Below are 24,009 nucleotides of genomic sequence, written 5' to 3'. Positions count from 1 at the left end.
CTGATGCATACTGGAATGCATTTTTAAGGTTAACTTAATATATGTCCTACAAACAGATCACATCTTCTTATTTTTCCCCCTGTGCTACACAGTAGGCACTCACCAGCCATCTACTTCATACATAGCAATGTACGTACATCAATCCTGATCCATACCACCACACCACTTGGTGTCCATATGTTTGTTCTCTATGTCTGTGTCTCCATTTCTGCTTTGCAAATAGGCTCATCTGTACTGGTTTTCTAAATCCCACATATATGTGTTAATACATGATATTTGTTTTGCTCTTTTTGACTTACTTCACTCTGTATGACAGACTCTAGGTCCATTCACATCTCTGAAAATGGCACAGTTTCATTCCTTTTTATGGCTGAGGATTATTCCAGTGTATATATGTACCACATCATCTTTATCCATTCTTCTGTTGATGCACATTTAGGTTGTTTCCATGTCCTGGCTATTGTAAATAGTGGTGCAATGAACATTGGAATGCACGTACCATTTGGAGTTATGGTTTTCTCTGGGTATATGTGCAGGAGTGGGATTGCTGGGTCATATGGTAGTTCTATTTTTAGTTTTTTGAGGAACCTCCATATAGTTCTCCATAGCAGCTGTACCAATTTACATTCCCACCAACAGTGCAAGAGGGTTTCCTTTTCTCCACACCCTCTCCAGGATTTATTGTAGATTTTTTGATGATGGACATTCTGACTGGAGTAAGGTGGTATCTCATTGTAGTTTGATTTGCATTTCTCTAATGATTAGTGATGTTGAGCATCCTTTCATGTGTTTGTTGTCAATCTGTATATCTTCTTTGGAGAAATATCTATTTAGATCTTCTGTCCATTTTTGGATTGGGCTGCTTGTTTTTTTGATACTGAGCTGTGTGAGCTGCTTGTATATTTTGGAGATGAATCCTTTGTCAGTTGCTTCACTTGCAAATATTTTCTCCCATTCTGAGGGTTGTCTTTTCATCTTGTTTATGGTTTCCTTTGCTGTGCAAAAGCTTTTAACTTTCATTAGGTGCCATTTGTTTATTTTTGTTTTTATTTCCATTTCTCTAGGAGGTGGGTCAAAAAGGATCTTGCTGTGATTTATGTCATAGAGTGTTCTGCCTATGTTTTCCTCTAACAGTTTGATAGTGTCTGGCCTTACATTTAGGTCTTTAATCCATTTGGAGTTTATTTTTGTGTGTGGTGTTAGGGAGTGTTCTAATTTCATTCTATTACATGTAGCTGTCCAATTTTCCTAGCACCACTTATTGAAGTGCTGTCTTTTCTCCATTGTATATTCTTGCCTCCCTTGTCATAGATTAGGTGACCACAGGTGTGTGGGTGTATCTCTGGGATCTCTCTCCTATTCCATTGATCTATATTTCTGTTTTTGTGCCAGTACCATACTTTCTTGATTACTGTAGCTTTGTAGTATAGTCTGAAGTCAGGGAGCCTGATTTCTCCAGCTCCGTTTTTCTTTCACAAGATTGTTTTGCGTATTTGGGGTCTTTTGTGTTTTCATACGAATTATAAATTTTTTTGTTCTAATTCTGTGAAAAATGCCATTGGTAGTTTGATAGGTATTGCACTGAATCTGTAGATTGCTTTGGGTAGTATAGTCATTTTCACAATACTGATTCTTCCAATCCAAGAACATGGTATGTCTCTCCAACTGTTTGTGTAGTCTTTTGATTTCTTTCATCAGTATCTTATAGTTTTCTGAGTACAGGTCATTTGCCTCCTTTGGTAAGTTAATTCCTAGGTAATTTACTCTTTTTGTTGCAATGGTAAATGGGATTGTTTCCTTAATTTCTCTTTCTGATCTTTCCTTGATAGGAATCAAGAGATTTCTGTGCATTAATTTTGTATCCTGTAACTTACCACATTCACTGATTAGCATCAGTAGTTTTCTAGTAGCATCTTTAGGATTTTCTATGTATAGTATCATGTCTTCTGCAAACAATGACAGTTGTACTTCTTTTCCAATTTGGAATTCTTTTATTTCTTTTCTGCTGTGATTGCCGTGGCTAGGAATTCCAAAATTATGCTGAATAATAGTGGCGACAGTAAACATCATTGCCTTATCCCTGATCTTAGAGCAAATGCTTTCAGTTTTCCACCACTGAGAATAATATTTGCTGTGGGTTTGTTGTCTATGGCCTTTGGTATGTTGAGGTATATTCCCTTTATGCCCACTTTCTGGAGAGTTTTTATCATAAATGGGGGTTCAATTTTGCCAGAAGCTTTTCCTGCATCTATTGAGATGATCATATGGTTTTTATTCTTTAATTTGTTAATATGGTGTATCACATTGTTTGATTCATGTATATTGAAGGATTCTTCCATCCTTCGGATAAATCCCACTTGATCATGGTGTATGATCCTTTTAATAGGTTGTTGGATTCTGTTTGCTAGTATCTTGTTGAGGATTTTTGCATCTATGTTCATCAGTGATATTGGTGTGTAATGTTCTTTTTTTGTAATATTTTTGTTTGGTTTTGCTATCAGGGTGATGGTGGCCCCATAAAATGAGCTTCAGAGTGTTCCTTTGTCTGCAATTTTTTGGAAGAGCTTAAGAAAGACAGGTGTTAGCTCTTCTCTAAATGTTTGATAGAATTTACCTGTGAATCTATTTGGCCCTGGACTTTTGTTTGTTGGAAAATTTTTAATTACAGTTTCAATTTCATTACTTGTGATTGGTCTGTTCATATTTTCTGTTTCTTCCTGGTTCAGTGTTGGAAGGTTGTACCTTTCTAAGAGTTTGTCCATTTCCTCCAGGTTGTACATTTTATTGGCATATAGCTGCTTGTAGTAGTCTTTTATGATCTTTTATATTTCTTCAGTGTCAATTGTAATTTCTCCTTTTTCATTTCTAATTTTATCGATTTGAATGCTCTCCCTTTTCTTCTTGACGAGTCTGGCTAATGGTTTATCAATTTTGGTTATCTTCTCAAAGAACCAGCTTTTAGTTTTAATGATCTTTGCTATTGTTTCCTTCCTTTCTTTTTCATTTATTTCTGATCTGATCTTTATGGTTTCTTTCCTTCTGTTAACTTTGCAGTTTGTTTGTTCTTCTTTCTCTAATTGCTTTAGGTGTAACATTAGGCTGTTTATTTGAGAAGTTTCTTGTTTCTTGAGATAGGATTGTATGGCTATAAACTTCCCTCTTTAGAACTGCTTTTGCTGCATCCCATAGGTATTTGGTCATTGTGTTTTTGTTGTCATTTGTTTCTATGTAATTTTTAAATTTCCTCTTTGAGTTCTTCAGTGATCTCTTGGTTATTTGGTAGTGTATTTTTTAGCCTCCATGTGTTCCTCTTTTTTAGTTTTTTTCCTGTAATTGATTTCTAATCTCATGGAGTGGTCAGAAAAGATGCTTGATACAATTTCAATTTTCTTAAATTTACCAAGGCTTGATTTGTGACCCAAGATGTGATCTATCCTGAAGAATGTTCCATGTGCACTTGAGAAGGAAGTGTATTCTGCCGCTTTCAGATGGAATGTCCAATGAATATCAATTAAGTCTATCTGGTCTAATCTGTCATTGAAAGCTTGTGTTTCCTTATTAATTTTCTGTGTGGATGATCTGTCCATTGGTGTACGTGGGTGTTAAAGTCCCCCACTATTACTGTGTTACTGTCGATTTCTCCTTTTATGGCTGTTAGCATTTATCTTATGTACTGAGGTGCTCCTATGTTGGGTGCTTAAATATTTACAATTGTTATAGCTTCTTCTGGCATTCATCCCTTGATCATTATGTAGTGTCCTTCCGTGTCTCTTGTAACAGTCTTTATTTTAAAGTCTATTTTGTCTGATATGAGAATTACTACTCCAGCTTTCTTTTGATTTACATTTGCATGGAATATCTTTTTCCATATCCTCACTTTCAGTCTGTATGTGTGCCTAGGTCTGAAGTGGGTCTCTTGTAGACAGTATATATGGAGGTCTTTTTTTGTAACCATTCAGCCAATCTGTGTCTTTTGGTTGGAGCATTTAATCTATTTACACTTAAGGTGATTATTGACATGTATGTTCCTGTTACCATTTTCTTAATTGTTTTGGGCTTGTTTTTGTACGTCTTTTTCTTCTCTTGCATTCCTGTGTAGAGAAGTTCCTTTAGCATTTGTTGTAAAGCTGGTTTGGTGGTGCTGAATTCTCTTACCTTTTGCTTGTCTGTAAAGTTTTTTATTTCTCCATCAAATCTGAATGAGATCCTTGCTGGGTAGAGTAACTCAATTGTAGGTTTTTCCCTTTCCTCACTGTAAATATATCCTGCCACTCTCTTCTGGCATGCAGACTTTCTTCTGGAAAATCAGCTGATAACCTTTTGGGGATTCCCTTGTATGTTATTTATTGCTTTTCCCTTGCTGCTTTTAATATTTTTTCTTTGAATTTAATTTTTGTTAGTTTGATTAATATGTGTCTTGGCACGTTTCTCCTTGGGTTTATCCTGTATGGGACTCTCTGCACTTCCTGGACTTGGGTGGCTATTTCCTTTCCTATGTTAGGGTAGTTTTTTATTATAATCTCTTCAAATATGTTCTCAGACCCTTTCTCTTTCTGTTCTTCTGGGACCCCTATAATTCGAATGTTGGTGCATTTAATGTTGTCCCAGAGGTCACTAAGACTGTCCTCATTTCTTTACCATTTTCTTTTTTTCTTCTTTCTGCTCCTGGCAGTTATTTCCACCATTCTATCTTCCAGCTCACTTATTCGTTCTTCTGCCTCAGTTATTCTGCTATTGATTCCTTCTAGTGTATTTCTCATTTCAGTTTTTGTGTTGTTCATCTCTGTTTGCTTGTTCCTTAGTTATTCTATGTCATTGTTAAGCATTTCTTATATTTTCTCGATCCATGCCTCCATTCTATTTCTAACATTTTGAATCATCTTTACTGTCATTACTCCGAATTCTTTTTCAGGTAGGTTGCCTGTTTTGTCTTCATTTATTTGGTCTTATAGGCTTCTACCTTGCTCCTTCATCTGTACCATATTTCTCTGTCATCTCATTTTTGTTCATGGGTGGGGCTGTGTTTCTGTCTTGCTGGTTGTTTGGCCTGAGGTGTCCAGCACTGGAGTTTGCAGGCCATTGGGTGGAGCTAGGTCTTGGTGCTGATCTCCAGGAGAGCTCACATCGGTTAATATTCCCTGGGGCCTGGTTAATATTCCCTGGGGCTGACATTCTCTGTTTGTCCAGTGGCTTGGACTTGGCACTCCTACCACAAGGGCTCAGGCCTGACCCCTGGCCTGTGATGAGACACAAACTTCACATTCTCCTGCTCTGCAATCTTTACTCCACCCCCCCGAACTTTGAGTCTCTAGGTACAGTAAACTATGGCTGAATGCTATGGAAAAGATGGGAATATCATAGCTAGAGGAATGGGTGGGAACAGTGTTTTTATGAGAGAGATAAATCTCCTTTTGATTGAGAAACTCTAAATAAAATGTGTCTTTGAGAAGGTCATATGTAAATGATAAGAAGAAAACAGCTAAGATTTGGAAGTGTAGGGGACCAGATTTTGCCACCCAGAATTATGTCTCTGGCATATCAATTATTTTAAGTTGGTTATTTTCTAAGAAACAGCAGATATGGGAAAAATTCTGAAAACCAAGGACTTATCTTTTTGTAAGAAACATTTACATTTGTAAGGAAAATCTTCATTTGTAAGGATGTCTTCCTCACTGTACCAAGATGAGGTGGATGACCAAATATCTAGAAATCTTATCAATGGAGAAGGCAATGACTTAAATTTGCATCACAACCTTATACTCATTTACTGTGGTTTTCCTGGTAGCCTCCCATAACTAACTCCACCTTCAACATCCTCTTGTCTTTAGCTGAGGATCGTATTTAAGGTGAGGGCTTTGGCCATTTTGCCAGTTACTCTGTTTTCCTGGGTCTTTCCCATGTTATTAAACATTTATTAAACATTCAATGTTATTAATGTTATTAATATACATGTATACATGTTATTAAACATTTGAGTTTCTCTTGTCAATCTGTTTCATGTTGATTTAATTCTTAGACCAGCTAGAAGAACCTAGAAGAGTAAAGGAAAATTTCTTCTTCTCCAACAAAAGAAAGGAGGGAAAAGAGTTAGTGTTATAGGCCAAAGGTAGGAAGATGTTTCACTTTCTAAAAATGAAAGTATCATCATAGATGACGGAGAGGACAGTAGGAAATGGGGTCAGAGAAATGGCCTGGATCAGATCAACAAGGGGCATAGGAAACATGATGAAGTGTTTTGACTTTGTTCTGAGATGCTCTTTTTCATTTATGTGTCTACACAGATGAACATGTTCACATGCATCTCAATCACTATTGTCCTACCCCACCCACTTCTTTTCTCAGGTATTCACTATACCTCCCCAATTATTTTGGCAGTCAGCATCTCTCCTCAGAAGAGGTAAAAAATAGAGCAGTAATTTAGAATTCAGACTTTGGAATCAGATACACCTGGATTCAAACTTTGTCTCTGACCTTGTTGGCAGCAAGATAATCTGGGCTTTGGTCAAGGACCTTAACTCTTTAAGACAAGACTTTTCATGTATAATATGAGAAAAGCAATATTAAATTTGTAGAACTTTTGCCAGATACAAACATGATAATATTACACTCTACTTAAAAATAATGTGTAAAATAAATGGTATCTATCATCTATTACTATATCTATTATTATTAATAATAAGTGGTATATATTTTTATTACTGTAAAATGGCCTTCCCATCCCTACTATGATGTAGTCTCCAATTGAAATTAATCTCCTCTATAATCTGCTTCCAATTTTTATCTTTATTTAAAATGACTAAATTATTTTATATAATATGAAACTGAGCAGGACCCTGTGGAGTCCTCCAGGGTACAAATACTTTCTGTATCCCCCATTTCTTTTCTGTAGAAAATAGCCTTAATTCAGCCTCCTAAGACCTTCCTGAATTCCAAAGGACAGATTCAAAAGTTGCTAATCAGGGAAGGGAAAGAATGCAAAAACAAAAGAGGAGCAAGTCAAGAAACAATAGTGCAGCCGTAAAGCAGGGTCCTGGTTCCTTCTCAAGGAATATACATAACGCTATATCTCTGAGTTCTTCTGCAGGAACTAAGGCCCCTACTCAGGTGGAGGATGGTAACTTCAGGCTGAGCACAAAAGTCCTGGAGAACTGCCCTGTTACCTAACCACCAACCAATCAGAAGAAAGTCTGTACACAGTGGAAGATAAGGAAGACTCTGACCTCCTCCCCAAATAATTAACTGCAATTAACTTCCCTTTTCTCCCTTTAAAAACATTCAGGGTCAAGCAGAATCTTGAGACTTGGTTCTTAGACATGAATCAGCCTTCTTCCCAGGTTGCTGGCCTCTTGAATAAAGCAAACTTTCCTTTCTGAACAACTTGTCTCTTAAGTATTGGCTTTCGAGCAGTAAGCAGCTGAACCCGAGTTTGGTAACAAACAGTTATTTGTCTTACTGTAACTTAAGCTACTTAATGATGACCACATATCACATCATCATTAGAATCTCCATAATGACTCCACCAAATATGCAGCAGGTACTTTTAGCAAATAAATAAATAAATAGTTTATTTAACTATTTGTTTAATAATATAGTTATTATTATTTTTATTTTATCTATTGAAAGTTGTTTCCTATCACAGAAAAATAATAGATGAAAATATGGCCTGTGTTTAATAACAAAGTTGCCATTTGTTTAGCTGTCCTTTTCTTAATCAACAAATTCAGTATAAGATCCCTTTAAGCAGTGAGCTCATCACGACATATATACTTTTGTTGTGATCACAAAAATCTCATTTATATATCACCTTTGAGTGGTCAGAAACACTTATTTGGTATGCCAACCTACAGGTATGTAGATAAAATGAGGTGTGTTGAGGCAAGTCTCAATGATATACTTATGAAAAGATTTTTTTTTTCTAGAAATGCCTCTGTGTGTGCGTGGAAACCTTTGGAAACATTAGAATGCAAATGTCAACATACCTCGAAGGAGATAAAGTAAATAATGAATTGTTTAGGTACTTAAGAAAGAAGCCAACATGGCAAATCTTTCTGAGACGATGATAAAATCCATGTGATTACTTTATTTGTATTTATTTAAGCTATTTTAAATGTCACAGATCTCTTTGAGGGAATTATTTCAAAAGGCTACAGAAACCATCCTCTCTTTAAAAGTGAAGATCCCTTTTGTCAAGAGAAGATTCTGTGATGTCTTTATACCACTAAGTACCCAGACAAATTGTTTAAGTTCTAGAAAATTAGTAATTGTATTAAGCCTAAGCTTACAAAATAAACAGCTACATTTTATGTAATCCATAGTTCAAAGAAACATCAATTTGCAATTGATAATTGCATGTCTTTATATTCCATGCAGGTAAATTTCTACTAGAGATTAAAGAGAGTACAGCCTTGATGCAGAGATACAAATGATGGAAGAAGTGGTAAGTTAATAGCTTCTTATACAAAGGAAGAGTTTCCAGTTAACATCAATCTTAGTTGCCAAAACACGACTGTAAACCTAAAATGAACTGTGTAGATTATGGACTGTATCGTCACTCATGCTTAGTCTTTCTTACTTTTCAAAGTTTACCACTGTTAAATATCAGCCTTTAACAACTGATTTCTGAAGGATAAATTTACTTGTACACAGAATGCAGAATTCCTCTGTCTTTCTGGAACTCTATATCCATGTTTTCTGTCAATTCATCCATTCTGCAGACTTTAGCATGTTTATTATTACCTTGTGTTAATGGAAGGGGACATTTTAAACTGGCTTTCTACATGGAAATCTTGCTTAAAGTACAGTCACCTAGTTTGCCTCATCATGACATTTCTTGATGTGCAGAAATGTCAAATATGAACTTGAGAGTAGCATCACTTTTGGTCAAACCATATCTAGTATATTTTGAGCTACAAAAGCAATTTGTCTCAATTTAAGTAAAATTAGATGGGATTTGGGTAACTGTGGTTGAGTAAGGCAATCTTAGGGGATCTGAGATCTGGGATTAGATGATTATTGTAGAGAAAAGGATTAAATTTTAGGTGCTGAGAGAAAAGCCACACACAGAGGTATGGCACCAAAAGACTATGTTTCAGACCAGCAGTGAGCGCCAGTGCACTGCGTTAGTCCAAAGTAACAGTAGGTAAGTGGAGCGTCCAAAGGCAAAGACCTAGAGGAAGAGAGACAGCTGGACTTCAGGAAATGTGCTGGGGGGAAATATGCTCCAGCCAAAGGGATGGCTTCATTATTTCACTGCTTATATGCTACTGAATATCTGTTATGTGCCAGATCCTATGCTAGTGACACAAAATAAGAGTTTTGAACAAGGTAGACATGATGCTTGCCTTCATAGAGCAAACAGTTGAGTGAGGGAGATAAACAAATATTAATTTTACATATATAATTATAGAATTGGTGTATACTTATAATTATATAAGTATAATATACACTTATCAAGAGTAAGCGCCATACTGCGCTATGAGACCATATGGCAAGAAAATATAACCTAGCCAACATAATTATGGAACATTTCCCCAAGGATGTGAAATATAAGCAGACTCCAATCTATGGAAGAAAGGCTGTCAAGAATAAGACAGGGACAATTCCATAGAGACTGGGCCACTAAGTCTTTGCTAAGACACGGATTCAGGAATGAGTTAGGCAGAAGCCAAGTTTTAAAAAATTGAAACAAAAGGGCAAAGTTAATACAGCTATAAGAACAATTTGATATCAAAGCAGAGAGCAAAGTTAGTACAATTTAGATTCTTTTATTCTTGCACTTCTGCTTTTCTACAATTGCTTTACCACTTCATCTCCAGTTTAAGCTGAGGGTTTATCTTAGACACTGGAGGAATGACTGAATTAAATGACTTCAGTTATAGGAAAAAAGAGGAGTGCAAGGAATTTGAGTTTTTGGGATCTAAGGAGAATTTTTTCTTCTTTTTATTAGAAGATATTATTTCTCTATGACACATGGAATGAGGACAGAGAGATACTGAGGATGTCCCACTATTTTAATCAATTTTATTTTTTAAAAAATCAGTAAATGATTATTGAGTGGCTATTACATGTCTGATACTGTGTGACTCCTTGAGGATGCAATAGTGAACAAGATTAGCTTTTGTACTAAGATGGTCATGGTCCAGAGACATATCTGACACATGATATAATAAAGTTGAGCTCTAAAAGATCACACAGAAGGACAAATAATCTAAACTTAGAGAGTCAAAAATAATGTATTGGAGAAAGTAATGTTTAAACTGAGATGATTAGTGAATAAAAAAGAGGTGAATTTGAAACTATAGGATCACCCAGGACAAGATGTGGAGTGAAAAGTTAACAGTGCAAAGGAGAGTTAATATGAGGAAGGAAGAAGGACTTTTATGAAACGGGTAGAGGGAGGAAAGCCCAAAAAGGAGCCTATAAAGGATTATTCACAGATAAGAGAAAAACACATACACATACACACAAAAAACCAATCACAGAATGTAATGGAAGAGAACACTTCAAGAAGAAAGGAACTGTAGACCATGTCAAAAGTAGCAATTAAATTCCTTAAAAAGTGTCCTCTGGTTTTAGCAATAGAGAGCTTGTTGGCCACCTTGGCTTAAGTGGTGGTAATGAGAAGTTGAAGTCAGGAGACTAACTGCAGTTTACCAAGGACTATTTAGAGGAGAATATAAAGATATAAGTGTAGACAACTGAACAAAGTTCCATAGGTTATTATGGGTTATAGAACATGTGGCAGAAGGGCCCTCTAGTTTCAGTCTACACTGGTCATAGTTGATGTGCTCAGGGTCTAAAACAGCTTAGTCTTACTAATGCAGATACCAAGCTAAACCATTGTTGACCAGCAAGGTGGTGATGTTGGGCTTCAGGTGTCCAGTCTCTCTAAGTGCATTGCATAGACGTTCTCCACTGAGATCCTGCCATTTCCAGGATGTTATGATACTCATAATATCCTTATTCCTTTTACAGTTTTGGAAGAAAGTTTCTGCCAACAGTTCTTCATTTAGTAACTTTTGTTTTTTTCATTCTTTCCCTTCTGGGATAATTCCACAGAATTCCATAACTCTTACAAACAAAACCTAGGAAAGCACTTAGCTTCTTATGCCTAGGAACATCTCCTTTGGACCTGACTACTCTGCAACCTCCGAGTGAAGAAAACACAATATTGACCATCTTCTTGGAATCAGGAAGGGAAAGCATTTATGGCAATCCAAGCAAAATCCAAGTTAAAGTTTCAATAAATCATTCTGCCACATTAGGTGTCTTTTGTGCAAAGTTCATCCCTTCTTTATAGGGTACACTGTTGGCTTTTTGTTTTTCTGTGGAATCTGGAGAAAATATTATTTTTATTAAATTACCTTAGAGATATATTAAAGAACATTTGAGCATTCCACCTTAAAATTTCAAAGTCCAGCTCCTTTAAGGTTTACATATCTTTAGAAAATTTTTCTTCTCTTAAAAATTCAAAGAGTCATGTATGACAATGTTCATTGCAGCACTATTTACAATAGCCAGGACATGGAAGCAACCTAAGTGTCCATCGACAGATGAATGGATAAAGAAGATGGGACACATATATACAATGGAATATTACTCAACCACAAAAATAAATGAAATTGAGTTATTTGTAGTGAGGTGGATGGACCTAGAGTCTGTCATACAGAATGAAGTAAGTCAGAAAGAGAAAAACAAATACCATATGCTAACACATATATATGGAATTTTAAAAAAACAAAACAAAACTGGTTCTGAAGAACCTAGGGGCAGGACAGGAATAAAGACATAGACACAGACATAGAGAATGGACTTGAGGACACGGGGAGGGGGAAGGGTCACGGGACGAAGTGAGAGAGTGGCATTTACATATATACATTACCAAATGTAAAATAGATAGCTATTGGGAAGCAGCTGCATAGCACAGGGAGATCAGCTGGGTGCTTTGTGACGACCTAGAGGGTGGGAGGGAGATACAAGAGGGAGGGGATATGGGGATATATGTATATGTATAGCAGATTCACTTTGTTATATCGCAGAAACTAACACAACAATGTAAAGCAATTATACTCCAATAAAGATGTTTTAAAAATATATATATGCTCAGTTCTCATGCACTAAAAGCACTAACAAGTTTAAAGAATTAATGCATGGATGCAGCAAAGTTTTATCTTCACCTAAATTAGTTAGCTATGTAGACATTTTAAATAAAAGGAACATAGAGACTTGATATTTTTAAGTATAACGGAAGGAGCAGCTGCCACCATCATAGGAAATTCATTTAAATGCAATCTCTGAGGGAGTTAGATATTCATACGGAAGATTTTCCTTGTGTGTATAGAATTCTTTAAAGATCAGTCGTCTTTCATGAAAGTTCTTTATAGAAGTCTTTAAAGATCAGTCGTCTTTCATGAAAGTTCTTATCCTTTAGTTTATTTGCTTATGCTGCCCTTTCCACCAGTTGCCAAGCTCATGGAAGATGGTATTTCTGAGGTGAATAATTTGCCTCTCTCTCTTTGGGTTCCTGAATATGACTAGAGGTTTGTAAAAGTTCAATGGATTTTTTGTTCTTCTGTAATATCCTCTTCAATTTCTTCAAGTTTATAATAAGATAATATTAATGCAAATTATGATGCAAATAATAATGCAAATCCATTGTATGTAATTTATTTGTTACAAAGTTCTGAACAAACACGCCTCAGTAATTTGAAAAGTAATTAATTTACAGCAACTGGAAGGTGGTCACATACTACTCACAGGCAATTTTAGTTTGGCCTGCATGATTTTTTAAAATATATTTTAAATACTCAGAAGATTTCACATGAATAAAATCTGAAATTTTAAACTATTATTCTACTATTGAAAACTGAGATTTGGAAAGAGTGAGCTGCAGCAGAGAAGCTTCATTCAGACAGAACACTCCCACTGTCTGGTTCAGAGAATGATGGGCTTGGCTACTGTGAACATTTGAGTTTGCAACACTGATTTACCTAGTTGAGCTCTGGTAACGAGATTTCAATTTCCAAACTACTTTTAGTAGCAGACCAATGCCTTTTTTAAAAAAAATGAAAGCAACAACAAGAACGAGTTGTCACCTCTTCTGAAGTGAGGTTTGGGTGTCTGTAAACCCACCTTTTGATCTCTTCATAACAATCCTCACTAAACCTCTGAGCTATCCGTCATGGTACCCTTAAGGCAAATGTTCATACTGAGTTGTATGCAAAATATTATTCTTAAAACATCCTATTAGGTCTTAGCACATCTATAGTGACTTCCATGACACTGGTCAGAGCTATTTTCGCTCTTTCTCATTTTACCTGGTTTTGTAGTTGGACACCTGTAATTTTGAGTTTTGTGTAAAATATTGTGTAAAATATTGAGCTAAGATATGTCTTAGTGTGCACAATTGTTAAAAGAATGAGGAGGTGGGCACAGCCACTGAGAAAAATAGGATATGACAAAAACCAGGTGGAACCAGCTAAAACCAAAATGACTTTGAGCAATGTCTGGTCATTGATCTTTAGCTCATTATACCTTCACAAGAATACTAAAAAAATCACTCCCCCTAGCGCCATGACAGTTCCAGGGCTGACCATAAAAGGCCAAGAAGTGGGCAGTGGCCCAACTCCTAGAAATCCCCACCCTTTCTCCTGGAACAGCAAGAATATTCCTCCCACTCACTAGCATATGAAATTACCCAGCCCATAAAAACTAACAACCCCATACCCCGGGCCACTCTTGCCTTCTGAGACAGACCACATTCTGTGTATTGAATGTATACCTTCCTAAATAAACTCGCTTTCACTCTACTTCCTCCCACTCTTCTTTCCTGCGCCAAGCCAAGCACCCTCACTTGGTGGCCCGTCCCAGGGACTTGCATGTGTCCCAGGACATGATATTTCCTTCTGCACCACTACCATCCAAAACAGATTCTGCTCTTCCAGCTCAATGGAAACATGGTTCCATAATTCAAGAGCGCAGCTTGGTGTAGTACAAGACAAACACATTCTGTCCAATGTCACTATAATCAGTTTACATTGAAAATGTGGACAAGTAAAAAATGGAAGACAACTGAGTCTTTAATATCTTATATTTTACATAATTCACATTCATAGTAATTTTAATTATATATCAGTGTAACAGTATCATAACCTGCAAATATATAACTTTTGTATTTTTTCTCCTTTTTTTGGCTTTTAAAATTTTCTTCACTTACTTTTAATTGATATAATCTAGGAGAACTTTGTTTTCTATGTTTGTATCCTGAGACTTTTAGAGAGAAAGGGTTATGAAGAATCTAATAATCACATAGGTAAAACACATAAAAAAATGCAGTTACCAGGTTTTGGTCTTTTCATAACCTTACAATATCTAAAATCCCCTTTTCTCCCTGCCTTTGGCCAAGAGAGCAGACGGATAATTACACTCCTCAAAAGAAAAATTAAAGAATTTGGACCAACTGGGCTACTGAAATATAGTGCTAATGGAGGGTTGTGGAGAAATGGCCAAATAAGAGTCTCGAATGACCTTCTTTTCCTCCTGGTGACAGTGCTTTCCAGATTAAAAGCTGTTTTCTTTTATTGAAATAGAATAATGCCAAACATTGAACATGCTTTGTAAGACATACATCAAGAGAGAAAATATTTCACCACAATGACATGACCTGACATTTTAAAGCAGATAACAAATGACATCTTGTCAATGGCACCAATTTATTATGCCCTCTCTTGTACCTTGGTGCAAAAGCAGGATGCACATTCCTTTTAATCATGGGATTGTGTTAAACAAATTTTTACCAGCAGAGACTATAAAATGCCCCTCATCATTTCCGAATATCCTGACCTCTTGACTGTCCCCACTGTAGCATATAAAGACAAAGGCTATGCTAAGTTTTTCATCATTTTATTCCATTTCAGATCCAATTATGTGGGGGTCTTCCATCACTTACAGGGGTGTATATGCTATAACATGAAGTGCCACACATTAATCAGACTCTTTTTATCCAGCAGACACCAGTGCTAAATCACATTACTCCAAAAAAAAAAAAGGAACATGAAATAGATGCAAACGTACAAGGAGGGGGCCCTCTTTTGTGCGGCTACAATAGGAGGTGACTTGTGTGGGTGGCCTTCCCATCAAGTCCCAGAGAGTCTCAAAGTGCATTTGTTTTTCATGTTTTCTACCACGTTCTTCCCCAAAAGGACCCTTTTCTCCCACTTGCTTTAATGTTCCTCTGCCAGTTTATATCATAGAATCTACCACTTTAAACACTGCCCTGGGCAATGACTTTCTAGTTGAACTGTTGTAACTAATCGGCCTGTAAGCTGAAAAATGACCAGCTTGACACTTGTTCAGCCCTCTCAGCAATGAAAATTCTCCCTTTATCTCAGCACTCTCTTTACAAGCACATAGGACAAATACCTTAGATGCTGAATATTTCTGACAAATGACATTGAAATTGTGGATCTGAGAGAAGCAGAAAAGTTTATATTACTAAATAATCTTAACTCTATCTTGGAATTAACATTTTCTCTATAATATTTTAAAATTATATTTAGGTTGTATTTTCAGACACCATCATGAAGATGAGTTGCTTATGATTTCAAAGACATATATAAAAAGTACAGTATAACAGTTAAATAAATTTCACTGAAAAAATTAATGAAAAAAACAAGTATTCTTTTCTTTTACCAATATGGGGTAAAGATTATAGTTTAAAACAGACATAGTTTTAAATACCACTTCGACAGCTTTCTCATGACATATGTTTGGGCAAGTTACATCACTTTTTGAAGTCTCGATTGGTTCCTTTAAGAAACAAGAATAATATTATCACTTAACTTCACAGAATTGAGTCAGATTAAGTGAGCTAATATCTGTAAAGCCTCAGGAACAGTGGTTGACAATGCTAGCCACTCAATAAATATTTGTCTTTGTTATTATCATCACAAAATTCTAAGACATGCCTAGAATAAAACAAAGAAAAAGTATAATTGTTGGTTTGATTTCTTCCAAGGACTAATTGGAAGGAATAATCTCAATTGCTTTAGATTCAAACTGTGGATTTAGAAGTTTTATTGAAGAAACTAACATAATTTTCCTTAAGAAAGTCTTCCATAAGAAAGTCTTAATAGATAGCCTAAGAAACAAATTAAAATCAAAGTTTTTGAAAATTTAACTGCAAATTAGTGAGGGTATTAAGATAATTTCACCATATCAATGAAAGACAAAATCCCTCCACTTACAAGAAAATATTAATAAGATTTTAGGACTCTGCATTTTTAGGAGTATTGGATTAATCTTCTAACTTTTACCGAAAAATAAATAAGAAATGCATACCTCACATCAATTTAGGTTCTAGGAGCAATTAGATCTGATGGTTTCATTCATTCCAGATTTATATAATGATCTGAAATCATTTTAATTTTTTGATTTTCAATTAAAATATTTTGTACAATGAACAGATTTTGGGAGAGGAAATACAAAGTAATACATACAAAGTAAGCAAATACTCCAGTGACTTATCTGATAAAGTCATTTTCTAAATCACCTTGATATATACATTATAGTCCAAAAGAAATGAAGGAGATAAATTTCACATTATTCTTTTGTGAATATAACATATACTCTTATCCTTTACTATTAGTTTTTAGAATAAAGGAGAAAACCATTAAACCAAATAACGAGGTGGTTGTGAGCTAAAAAAATTTCTTACCTTAAACTATGTAATTCAGAGTCAAGTGGTCATACATTAGTTAAGCTTTTTAAAACTTTCATGCTAACTTTTTCTTAGGCTTACTATTGATATACTGGAGTTTCAGGGTTTTTTTTTTCTTTTTTTTTTTTGTGGGCTCTTAGTTGCCTGACCAGAGATGGAACCCATGCCCCCTGCAGTAGAAGCACAGAGTCCTAACCACTGGACAGCCAGGGAATTCCCTATACTGGGGATTTTAAGTGTATTCTAAGTTACACATGGCCACTCAGTGCATTTTGGACTCAACTGATTCTTTCACTAGAAATGTTTACGAGTTCATATGTATATGAATTATTTCAGGGTATTTTTGTTTTTATCAACTGTTAGTTTGGGATGGTTGGCATCACTTACCAGGGTAAATAAGAGTTCACAGATAATGAAGCAAGATAGACAAATGCTTAAGGAGTAAAGGATATCATTGAATTCTAATTGAGGTACAGTTTTTGCATTACATCACCTTGTACTTCATTCACCATGAATATAGAAGAAAGGGAACCAAATTCTTCATTTCTTCCCTACAATAAGTTTTATCATCCTTTATCTGTTTCAGTGATGTGATCACTTTTTCTTATTAGTGGACTTTGTAACTCAGATTCAGTTTTTTGATTTATTCTTATTCTTTGTTTACCTAATGTAGTTCTGTTCCCCTTCTTTCCTTTTTTTCTTTCTCTTTTTTCCCATTCCCACTGAAACAAGACAAGTTCAGTTCCACAAAGCCTCACATGCAGATTATCACGGTAACCTCTTAGCATGCTTAGCTGATCTGCTTGGTTTTTATTTCAGTTTAATATGACTTATTCTGATTCTCTCAGTTTTACTTTTTTTTTTTTTATCATCAACAGCTTTCTATTAATTACAAGTTTCTGTTTTAGACTGGGGGTATAAGAAATGTAAGTTTCAGGCCTACCTCATGCTGTCCAGATTTAGACCATATTTAATAAAAAGATAAATAATAGTATATGAGAGTAACTGGTTAATGACAAATGAATATTACAGATTATCACAGTAGCTGCTTCAGTGACAGGAGAGTGAGATGAGGTGGTGCTAAAATAAATCTAGGAACTTTGATAATTAGAGTGGTGTTGGTAGTCCATTCTGGGGAAGATGGTGAGAAAAGGGCATGAGCAAAATATGGGAGGAAATAAATATACACTGTGCAGCGGGAACACAGTGAGCTGACTTGACAAGCTGGCACCAGGAATTCAGAATGACTGACTGGCAGCAGAGCAGGTACATCCTTGGCTACCAAAGTAAGGAGACATGGACTTCACTGTGTAGGCAATTGAAATATTTTTGTTAGGAAAGTTACATACACAGAGCCTTAGTTTTGGTTGAATTTAAGGGAGGCAAGACTGAGGGGGGGAATACAAATGAGGAAAAAGAAGTAGCATTTATTTAGTACCTTCTGTAGTTTCATTCATGTTACTGAGGTAGGGAATGGTGGTACAAATATATATATTCCTGAAAAAATATTTGTGTGTTGGAAAATTGTATGTTAAAAGTAACATGGCTTAAAGGAAAAATAGGATTGTGCAGACCACTAAAAGCCTACATAACTTTGAAACCACAGCACTAACAAAAGCAGTAACAATCTTAATAAAAACAGCACAGCTATATCTCCCCTGACATTTGCATCCAGTAACAAAGTCAGTTGCTCCTTTGCAGACTTTTAACCCTTGCACTCATAACTCTAAAGTCTTTGGGAACATTCACCTATAACAGATCAGGTACAACAAAATTGAAAAATCTTATCCAGGGTATTTAACACATGAGAAAATGTCTTCATAGTTACTTCATCAGTACTTTCAAATTCCCTAGGTTAATTAATATTGTGGAAAGTGTAACAGTCTTTGAAGCAACTAACTCCATGCCACTCTTAGATTTTCAACCTTTTTCCTTAAGATTTTGTGTATTACTAACATATTCTCTATGATTGTGAGAAAGTTTGCCCTTGATCTCTTCAAAGTATTGAGAAAGTTATGAATGAACAAACATTATATTAACTTCTGCATTATACTGATATCATTCCCCTACTTTAGCAATCATAAATGAGCTAATTTTCATTAAATAAATACATATTGTAGCAGAACAGATTGAAATATGTTTTAAGGTAGAGGCTACAGAGGATATCAAGAGATCACAGAGAGGAGATACTTGATTTAACTTGAGGTCTCTGGGAAGGGGTGCTGGAACAGGTGACATCTTAATTGGGCCTTAAGGAATAAGTAATAGTTGCCCAGGTAAAGATGCCACATTCCTCCTGATGGAAAGGAAATTGAAGCAGAGAGAGGTTGTAAAAATTGCCTAAGATTGCAGAGCGAGTAAATTATTGAAGTTAGTATTTGAACATATGAATACAGTTCTAAGTGTACAATCTTTGCAAGTATATTAACTTTTTTATGCTTACTATTTAGAATATATTTCCTTAGACTGGGTGAGAAATGTTGAGAGACTGAATAATATCATTGATGCTAGGAACAGAGAAAACACTATGAGTTGGAGAATCATTTTGTAAGTTAGTTATATAAGATTCAGTCACTGATTCAATGTAGGGGTGACAAATGGAAGAACAACCTTCTGACAAGGGCAAATCACTCTTGCAATGACAATATCACTAACTGAAATTTGGGATGAAAGAGGAGAAATGAGTTTTGAGGAGAGATGCTAAGTTTAAGTTCTCTTTTGTACACGTTGAAGTTGATGAGCCTGTGGAAGAGTTAAATGAAGAGGCTTAGCTGAGTAACTGAGTCAAGAATTGTATATGTAGGACTGGAGCTCAGAGAAGAGCTCAGGACTAAAAGCATACATTTATAATTGGTAATTAATTGCATACAAATGATTAAATGCATACAAATTAATTGCATACAAATGATTATTCAAAGTGTGAAAATACATGAGATTTCACTCCAGAGAAGCACACCTAAGCATCAAGCAGAGGAGAAAACTCACAAGAAAGACTATAAAGGGAAAGTTCTGGAAGTAGGAAACAGTAGGGTCATGGAAGACCAAGGTAAAGAAAATTCAGGAAGTCGTGAGTGGTAAATGCAAATTTACTGAAGAGGCCTATTTTAAAACAGTCAGGTGACTGACAGCCTAGATATGATCTAATTTAGAGGATGGGCAAGTCTGTTTCCAATAGGCTAAGACATAAAGAATTGAGGAAGTGTAATTTTGCCTGGAAGGTTAAAGGAGGATTAGGATGGTAGCTTAAATTTAGATCTTAGACCAGGGAGGGACATGTCAGGATGAGAAGTTTCAAATGTGTTTAAAGATTAAGGTAAAGAGTAAGTAGACGTGGATATTTAGGATGTAGTAGAAAAGGGGGCATTAGTAATGGAACAAATTCCTGAATGAGATAATATGCGAAGTGGGTGATCAAAAGAAGAGGTGAAGGGTTGACCCTGAACAAAGGCGAGGACAACTCTGTTCCTAAAACTGGGACCAAAGGAATAAGAGTGGGGGCATAGTTAGATCCACTTACTGGTATGAAGATAGAAAGATGAGATAAATAAACCTGACAGCCTCAGTTGTGTATGTAAGGTTGAAGACAAAAATGACACCTGAGATTAAATGGAATGAAAACAGGTAAAATGGTTTATGGGGAATGGTGAAGGTTCAGAAATGTTCTGAAAGTAAAAGGAGAAGAAGCAGCTGATTAAGAAAATAATGAATTATTATTGGAAGCCCAGCTACTCTTTATGACTTTGAATTCACAGAATTGTATGATTTTCTTCAGTAATTCTCAGGAGTCTGAGGTGGAAGAAAGGAGCAATCGTGGGAATAATTGAGATAACAGATTTTCCTAAGTGGGTACTAGACTTGTGCTAAGTCTTCAGATAAATTATGTCAGGTTATCCTCACATCAAATCTGTAAGGCAGCTATTTTTAATCTCCATTTTACAGATGAGGAAACTGTAAATTTTAAGTGACTTGCTGAAGGTCACACAAGGTAGTCCAACCTAGGTTCATCTGAACACCAAAATCTATGTTCTCTGTTCCACAGTCATGGAAATGGAGGATCCACAAGTTAATTTAGACTGGGGAAATGACAGTGGGAATGCAGTAGAAAGACTTGGGTAGGAGGTTAATAACAAGAAAGTTTTTGACTCATTTTTTATGGTAAGAGAGAAAGAAAAGCAGATAATGTATATATATTTTGCAGGGGCTTGAGAGAATGGTGGTAACCTGGCAATGGAATCTGGCTTAAGGAGAAGTTGATAATTTCAGTTTTAATATGTTGTGTTTGAGGCTATAATGAGAAATATGACTAGAAACAACCAAGTAGCAATTTGGGGTTTGGAACATGAGTTTGAAAGAGATATGGCTGAGGATAAAGATTGGATATCATTTTACTTGAGAGATGACTGAGAGAATGAATGAAATCTCCATTGTAGGGAATAAAAGAGGGGAAAGAGAAAAGCCTGAATAGAATATACATTCAAAGTTGAGTGACATGCATTCAAATTATGGAAGTAAAAATACAGGAAAAAAATACCCAAACTAACAGGAGGAGAATAATGAGAGGGTTGTCCTATATAGACCAAAAGAAGTTTGGTGTTTAGGAACTGCTCCTTGGAGCCTAAGAATAGAAATGGGAATGAGCACTTTGATATATCCATATTGCATTATACAATTATTGACTTCAGAATGAAAATTTCTAAAAGAGAGGTGGGAAGAGAACCTACATTACAGACTTATGTATACACTCATGTATAAGTATTATTTATTGACTTAACAGACTCATATTTTGGTCACAGATTGCAAAAACGTAACTTTCAAATATCACCCTTTGTAATTTCCTTACACTGAGGTACCAACCTGCTTGATGACAAATTAACCTAGGATCTTTATAGGTCTCCCTTTGTCAGCACAAGTATTTAACATTCAGTTTTGGTTTAGCCCAGTCTCACTTCAGTTCACTGTACTCAAAGCCCTCTTGTTGTTGTTTCTCATCCTGCTTCCGTTTCTAAACTCCAGGGGACCTAACTGCTACCAGCAGACTAGCTGGAGAGGAGTGATCCTGCCTCACTCTCACTCGCGGGCCACGCTGCTCTTCTTCTCCTGATGCAGAAGGTCCCAGTATAGTTCTCAGTGTTGATGCCTCTGGCCTTTGTTCTACCAGGTCCTTTTGCAGTAACCCTAGCTCCAACACAGTCCCTTGATGCCCAGCCTCCGAACCTCTAGCCATGTCTTCCTGGGCCCGGCTGCTGGAGAACTGGCTATTCATCTATGCCTTTCTGAGGGCTGCAAGTACTCAAGTGTCAGTGGTTACTCTTGTTGCTCTGTAAGCCCCTCTTCATCACTTCTGTGAAGCTACTGACTACCCGTGCTCTAGCCAGGACAGGAGAGATGCTAGTCCATGCAAGCTAAGAATGTGGGCAGAGACCAGGCACCTACAATGCCTCTAAGTATAGTTTATTTTCTTTTCTCTTCTGCCTGTCTTAACTGAGAATTCTTTATGTGGTAACTGGAAGAAAAACATTCTTTATGTTCATTTCACAGTCTCATTTTTTTTTTCTTTATATCCAATGAATCCTTTCACAATTAGAAGCTACAAAGGAGGGTTTTTTTGCTTGTGTTTATTTTTGCTTTTTTTGTTCCAGTCTATTTTTGACAGCTGTTCTTGGGGCAAAAGCTGGCTCATTGTCTCTCAGTCAATGAGTTAAGTAGGGAGACTCACATGAGAAAATGGAAAATATATGCTGTTTATTATCTCAGATTATTAATCTTCCTTATTTATCGCATCTTTTCCAGAAAATGATTTATGGCAGCTTTCAGATATTTAGATAAATTGAAGTAAAAAAATAAATGGCAGTGGGGGAGAAGGAAAGCAAAAGAAGGAAACATGAGATGAATTCAAGAGTGCCATAAAGGCATCTAAACTTGCTTGAGGCAGGCCACACATCTGACTCTTGAGTTTTGACATTAGAGGAAACATGTTACCCAGTGCCAATAAAAAAGAAGCTCACCTGTTGCCTAGAAGAAGCACAATTATTCCTGGCACTGAGTCCAGAGAAAAACTTCCCCTTTGAGGCCTCATAAAAAGGGCACTGTGACACAGTGAACAGTATCCTCAAGAAACTGTTGTAGTAACTATATGAAAGTGTTTTATGGGACTTTTTGTTACAGAATCCTGCAGTGCAGGCCTGGGCATGATGCCAAGGTGAAAGCACAATTGACTAGAAGTATTTCTATGGGTGGACAGCGTTTGGCTGTCTAGGTGTGCATTTCTCTGTTCATCAGGCTTAATCCATGGGTTGATTTTAATGGTTCCTCTATGTGGATTCAATTACACTTCAGAAAATTTTCCAGATACCATTCTCTTAACTAAAGTTTTGATGGGTACTGAGTGGCAGTAATTTGTAGTTGGATTCCCTAACAAGAGCTTGGAGTGCAACTGCTTTGTGTTATTAATGAAGACCAGAGCTGCACACTTCATTGTTCTGTGGTCTGGGAGTAGACCAGCATTTCTAAGGAAGGAGGAGGGGACTTAGAAGGAGCTGGGATAACAGCTACCCCATTTCTACTCAGCAAATGTCTGTTGGGAAGACATTTCCTCAGAAGGCAGTTTGGAGTCTATTTTAACTCATAGATAAAAAAGACCCTTGTATCTAGCCACTATAATTTCAGCCTGAGGAAAAAAAAAAAGTGTACTGTGTGTATTTAAATACTCAGAGCAATTATGAAACACAGCTCAGCCTCTATAGACCATTTAACCTTGAGCTTTGTCATTTCCAGGCATGTCCTGCAAAATAAATGGATGGCAAATCATATATAGATGTAAATAGATGAGTCAAAATGAGTCTAAAATTATGTCAAATAAATGTTGCTTTGTATCTAACAAAAATAATGAGGTTGTTTTTAGTGGGGTAGGTTAGCACCTCTATTTTGGCAGTAATTAAGTAGTGGACCAACTTGTAATTTTAGAATCATAAAAGTAAAATTCACTCATAACCGTTAATTTTAAAGTATATTTTTTAAATAAAATTCTTAAAAAAATGGAATTCAATATGCTGAGACATTTTATTTCTTTAGCATGGCAATATAGTTAACTTTGCAGAATCAGCTATGGTAAAGAATGGTTGGTCCCCAACAGTATATAGCTTTTTAAAAATTCATGTTTGGATTGTAAACTTCATCAAAACAGAACACTTTCTTTCTTTTTTTTTTCAGAACACTTTCTTTTTGACTGTTTTATCTCTAGCCCGCAGAACAGTGCTCAGCACACAGCAGATGTTAACAGCTGCAATAGCTGA

The sequence above is a fragment of the Phocoena phocoena genome, chromosome 5, assembly GCF_963924675.1.
Source record: "Phocoena phocoena chromosome 5, mPhoPho1.1, whole genome shotgun sequence".
Taxonomy (NCBI): domain Eukaryota; kingdom Metazoa; phylum Chordata; class Mammalia; order Artiodactyla; family Phocoenidae; genus Phocoena; species Phocoena phocoena.
This window is presented reverse-complemented; position numbering follows the sequence as displayed.